The sequence below is a fragment of the Sapajus apella genome, unplaced genomic scaffold (genome assembly GCF_009761245.1).
Source record: "Sapajus apella isolate SASKATOON/1434 unplaced genomic scaffold, GSC_monkey_1.0 scaffold35, whole genome shotgun sequence".
Classification (NCBI taxonomy): Eukaryota; Metazoa; Chordata; class Mammalia; order Primates; family Cebidae; genus Sapajus; species Sapajus apella.
This window is the reverse complement of record NW_022436975.1, coordinates 11294528-11301176: the sequence shown is the minus strand read 5'-3', so window position 1 is coordinate 11301176 and position 6649 is coordinate 11294528.

The window sequence follows — 6649 nt, the reverse complement described above, 5'->3', positions numbered from 1 at the left end:
TAAGAACATTTTTTTTTTTTTTTTTTTTTTTGAGATGGAGTTTTGCTCTTGTTGCCCAGGCTGGAGTGTAATGGCTCAATCTCGGCTCACTGCAACTTCCTCCTCTTCTAGGGTTCAAGTGATTCTCTTGTCTCAGCCTCCTGACTAGCTGGAATTACAAGTGCCCACGACCACGCCCAGCTAATTTTTGTATTTTTAGTAGAGATTGGATCTCATCATATTGGCCAGACTGGTCTCGAACTCCTGACCTCCAGTGATCTGCCTGCCTCGGCCTCCTAAAGTGCTGGGATAATAGGCGTGAGCCACTGTGGCCAGCCAAAACATTCTTGTCTTTTTGTGCCTGGCTTATTTTACTTAATGTAATGACCTCCCTTTCCACCCATGTTGCTGCAAATGACAGTATTTTTTCTATGACTGAATACTGTATCATTGTGTATATATTACCACATTTTCTTCATATATTCATTTGTTGATAGACACTTAATTTGATTGCATATTTTGGCTATTGTGAAGAATGCTGCCATAAACACAGTAATGCAGATATATCTTCAATATAATGATTTTCTATTTTTGTCTGTGTGCCTAGCAGTAGGATACCTGGAACATACAGTAGTTCTATTTTTAGTATTTTATGATCCCCGTACTGTTTTTCATAGGGGCTGTACTAGTTTAGATTCCCGTGAAAAATATATGAATATTCTCTCTTTTTTGTATCCTTACCAGCATTAGTTATTTTTTGTATTTTCTGTTATAACTATTTTAACTGAGGTGAGATAAATTTCATTGTGGTTTGATTTGCATTTCCTTGATGATTGCTGAAGTTAAGCACATTTTTATTTACTTTTGTCCATTGGTATATCTTGTTAAATGTCTATTTAGGTCTTTTGCCCAATTTAAAATGTATTTTTTTCTTTTTGCCTTTGAGTTGTTTGACTTCCTTATACATTCTGATTATTAATCCCATGCAGAGGCTTTTAACTTGATGTGACCCCATTTGTCCATATTTACTTTAGTTGGCTGTGTTTGTGGGGTATTACTCAAGAAGTCTTGCCCAGTCCAACATCCTGGAAAGTTTCCCCAGTGTTTTCTTTTAGTAGTTTCATAGTTTGAGGTCTCACATTAAGTTTTTAGTCTATTTTGACTTAATTTTTATATATGGTGAGAGATACGGGTCAAGTTTTATTCTTTTGCCTACAGATATCCAGCTTTTGCTGCACCATTTATTGAGAGACTACTATCTTTTCCTCAACATATGTTCTTGGCAACTCTTTCAAAAGTGAGCTTTCTGTAGGTGTGTGAATTTATTTTGGGGTTTTCTATTCTTTTCTATTGGTCTACATGTCTGTTTATGCCAGTACTTTGCTGTTTGGCCACAATGGCCTTGTAATATATTTTGAAGTCAACTATGGTAATACTCCAGTTTTATTGTTTTGCTCTGGTTTGCTTTAGCTATTCAGGCTTTTTTTTTAGGTTTTATATAAATTTTAAGATTTTTTTTCTAATTTTTCAAAAATGACATGAATTTTTTTTTCCTCTTTGGTGTGTCTTCTTCAATTTCTTTCATCAGTGTTTTATCATTTGCATTATAGAGTTGTTTTCCTTCTTTGGTTAACTGCTAGATATTTTATTTTATTTATAGTTATCACAAAATTTAATTACTTTCTTGACTTCTTTTTCAAAATGTTTACTGTTGCCATATAGAAATGTGACTTATTTTTGTAATGTTTATTTTATATCCTTTACTAAATTTATGTATGAATTCGAACAGTTTTTTGGTAGAGTCTGAGTTTTTCCAAATATTAGATTGTATCATCTGTGAACAGGATAATTTGACTTCTTCCTTTCCAATTTGGATGCCATTTTTTTCTTTCTCTTTTCTGATTGCTCTAGCTAGGATTTCCAATACAGTGTTGAATGAGAGTAATGAAAGTAGACATGCTTGTCTTGTTCTAGATCTTAGAGAAAAGGCTTTAAGTTTTTCCCCATTCTTCTAGCTGTGGATCTGTCTTATATAGCTTTTATTATGCTAAAGTATGTTCCTTCTATAACCAGTTTTTTGAGGATTGTGTCATGAAGGGATGTTAAATTTTATCAAATGCTCTTTCAACATCAAATGAAAAGATCATATGGCTTTTGTCCTTCATTTTGTTGATATAATGTATCTCATTGATTGATTTGCATATATTGAACCACTCTTGCATCCCTGAGATAAATCCCACTTGGTCATGATGAATTATTTTTGATGCGTTGTTAAATTTGACTTGCTACTATCAAGGACTTTTGCATTTACATCCATCAGGGATATTGGCCTGTATTTTTTTTTCAATATGTCCGATTTTGGTATTAGGGTAATATTTGCCTTTCAAAATGAGTTTGGAAGCATTCTCTTCTCCTTTGTTTTTCTAAATAGTTTGAGTAGGACTGGTGTTAGTTCTCCTTTAAACATTTGGTAAAATTTAGCATTGAAGTGATCAGGTGCCAGGCTTTTCTTCGCTGGGAGGCTTTTTATTATGGCTTTGATCAGCTTGCTTGTTATTGATCTCTTCAGGTTTTGGAATTCTTCATGGTTCAATCCTGGTAGGCTGTATGTATCTAGGAATGTATTCATTTCTTCAAGAATTTTGACTTTTTTGGCATATAGTTGCTAATAGTAGCGTTTAATGATCCTTTGAATTTTTGTGGTATTGATTATAATGTCTCCTTTTTCAAATCTGATTTTATTTATTAGGATTTTCTCTCTTCTTTCATTTGTCTGTCTCCTTTCCTCAAGAAGAAGAGATCTCCCCCGATAGCCACCACAAATGGGAATCTGCTTGATCATGGCTCTGACTCTTCCTTAGTCAGACTGGCTAGAAAAAGTTTGTCAATTTTGTTTATCTTTTCAAAAAACTAACCTTTGTGACTGATTCTTTTTAGTTATTTTAATATTGTTGTTAAATTCATCTGATAGCATTCTGAATTTCTTCTCTGAGCTCTCTTTAATTTTGTTGAGCTTTCTCAAAAGAGTTAGTTTGAATTTCTTGTTTCTTAGTCTTTTTTGATCCATTTGCATGAAATTTTTTTTCATCCCCTCACTTTTATTTATGTATATTGATACATATTAGATGTATATATTTTGGGGGTACATGTAATAATTTAATAGATATATACAATCAAACCAGGGTAACTGGGATATCTATCAGCTAAAATGCTTACCTTTTCTTTATGATAAAATCATTTGAATTATTCTCTTCCAGCTATTTTGAAATGTCTAATTGATTAATGTTAACTGTAGTCACACTTTCAGCCTGTCTTTTGTGGTAAAATGAGCTTCTTATTGGCAGCATAGAATTGGGTCTTGTTATTTTGTTTCATTTTTTTTTTCTCCCATTCAGTCACTCTACATCTTTTAATTGGATAATTTAGCCCATTTACATTCTATGTTATTATTGACAGGTAATACCTTACAACTTCCATTTTGCTACTTGTTTTCTAGTCATTTTGTATCTCTTCTCTTTCTGACTTCCTTTGTTGTTAAGTAATTTTCTCCTAAGTTATCTTTTAATTTTTTAAACATTTTATTTTCAGTGTATCCTTTGTAGGTTTTTGCTCTGTGATTACCATAAGGCTAGTAGAAAACATTCTATAGTTACAACATATTATTTTAAATTCATGCCAATTTAACTTTAATCTAGCAATAAATCACCTTACAGAACTCCATTTAGTGTTTCATGTAGGACAGATCTGGCTGTGATAAATTTTTTCAGCATTAGTTTGTCTGGGAAAGTTTATTCCACCATCATTTCTCAAGGATGGCTTTGTGGGACAAAGTATTCTTTGTTTACAATTTATGTCCTTCAGCATTCCAAATATGTCATCTCACTCCCTCCTGGCCTGCTGGAAGTGTGCTGCCAGACTTCTATATATCATTTGCTTCCTTTCTCTCATTATTTTCTGGATCTTCTCTTTGTCTTTGACATTTGGGAGTTTAATTATGATATGTCTTGGGGTATTCTCGTTTGAGCTGAATCTGATTTGGTCACCTTTTACTTGGAGTTACCCAGCCTTATAAAGTTTTCTGTTGTATTTCTGTGACTAAGCTTTCTATTCCTTTGTTTTTCTTAGTTTCTTCTCTAACTCCAATGACCCGAATATTTGCTCTTTTCATGTTATTTTACCTTTCTTAATATATGTTTTTGGTGTGCTTTGATTGTCTAAAAGTGCAGATAGATATCCTGGTTCTTATTTTCTTTGCTCTTATATTAACTTTGTGTGGAATTTGACCTCAAATAGTTCTGTTGCTCATTGGCATTTCAATTTTTGTGAACTTTTCAAAGAAAATTTGGTTTCGATAACTTTTTAAAAAATAAATGATTTGTTTTAGAATATAGTTTTACAGAAAATTTGTGAAGCTAGTACATAGAATTCCCATATACTCTCCACTCAGTTTCTTCTATTATTAAAATTTTACATTAGTATGGTACATTTTTCATGATTGGTCAACTAATTTTGCTACATTATTTTAAATTACAGTCCTACTTTGTTCAGATTACTTTAATTTTTACCTCATGTCCTTTTATTGTTCCAGAATCCCATCCAGAACACTGTATTACATTTAATTTTCATATTTCCTTAGATTCTTTTACATTATAGCAGCTTCTCAGACTTTATTTTTGATGACAGTTTGAGGATGTACAGGTCTAGTATTAGGTAGCAGGTCTATTAGTTGGGATTTGTCTTACGTTTTTCTCATGTTTAGACTGGATGATGGAATTTTGAAAGAAGGGCCATAGAGGTAAATTGCTGTTCTTACCTAATCATACCAAGGGTATAGGTTATCATCATGACTTATCATTGATGATGTTGAACTTGATCTCCTCTCTAAGAGAGTGTTAAGTTCCTCCACTTTATAAATAAACCTTTTTCTGTCCTTTTTATAGTATACTTTTTAGAAGGAAGTCCCTATGCTCAGCTTACATTTGGAAGTTATACTCTACCTCCTTGAGGATGGAGTATGTGCACAAAATTAGGAAATTCTTCTGTATAGGAAAGTTATTTATGCTTCTGATAGTTTTTTAACTTTGAAAATTTTCCTTATCTTTTGATGTGATGTTAGAAAATATGTCTGCTTTCTTTCTAGCTCTGTTTCTTTGCCTCACTTTTATCTGAGCTTTTTCCTTTATTTGTATTTTTCTTTATCTTCTGTAATTGTGACTTCATTCCAGTATTTTTTCTCTGTTTGTGTCCTTCACATATAAGAGTGTATTACTTGTCTGTTTCCAGAGTTTATGCAGGTCTGACCATTCTGTCCTCTTCAGACCTCATGCAAACTCTTTATATTTATTAAATACCTGAATGGGCAAATGTCTTTCTAATTTCAGCTTTTCATCAATGGTCTTGCCATTATGGCATTTGGAGATATCCCAAAAGACAAAAAGTACCTATTAAATATCTTTTGTCTTTTTGAATTTCTCCTGTTCTCAGATCCATCAGATGGCACAGTTTACCTATAGGAGCAAAGGAGGAAACCTTATCCTCCACCTTCTGAAGATTTGCTGAAAATTAACTGACAGTCGACAGATTAATAGCAGAAAAAGTGATACAAATTTATTATCATGCATGAGGAAGAAAATCATAGCATTATTATCCAGTAACCCAATGGGGTACAGATGTTTATATATCCTTCTTCATAGGGAATGATATAAAGAATGTAGACAATTTTTTATGGATAGTAAACAATAATTAAGGAGAATGAATGGACCCAGGAAGCAAAAATTAAGTTATAAATGATGTTCTTTGGAATATGAATGATCCTGAGAGTCAAATATCATCTTCTGAAAAAGCCTATCCAGGTGCGCTTGCATTCTTCCATCTTCTTTTCTGTGATATGTAATGAAGCTTTAGGGAGGGGATGGAAGGCAATTGTGTTCTTTTTGGTGGGTCCTGTCTTAAAGTAAATAAAGAAATATCAGCCATGGCTCATGCATGTAATCACAGCACTTTGGGTTGCCGAAATGGGCAGATTACTTGAGGTCAGGGGTTTGAGACCAGTCTGGCCAACATGGTGAAACCCCATCTCTACAAAAGATACCAAAATTAGCTGGGTCCATGGTGGTGGGCATCTGTAATCCCAGCTTCTCGGGAGCCTGGAGCAGGAGAATTGGGAGACTGAGGCAGGAGAATTGCCTGGACTTGGGAGGTGGAGGTTGTAGTGAGCTGAGATAATACCACTGCACTCTAGCCTGGGTGACAGAGGGAGACCTGGTCTCAAGAAACCAAAAAAGAAATATATACATAATTGTCTTCCAGCATCTGCTGACCTTCAGGGACCTTTAATTTAAAATAAATCAGCATACTAGGATATCATATTTGGGGGTAAAATGTTCTAGGCTTCTTTCTTTTCCCTGTCTCTAACTTCTCTAGACATTTCGCTCACTAAAAGCTTGAAGTGATGGCTATGAAGACAGAAATTGGGTTAGTAATCAAGGGGCAAGAGATCTGCAAAAGAACATAGATTAAAATGAGAATGAATAAGCAGAAAGAACAAATCTAAGCACATTTCCCCACACACCATTAAACAAGTCTCCCATTCCTGGGAATAGGTCAGACAAATAGAGTGGTTTAGCCTCATTTGTCTGATGAAGAATATTTATCTTGTCTTTCCAAAGGT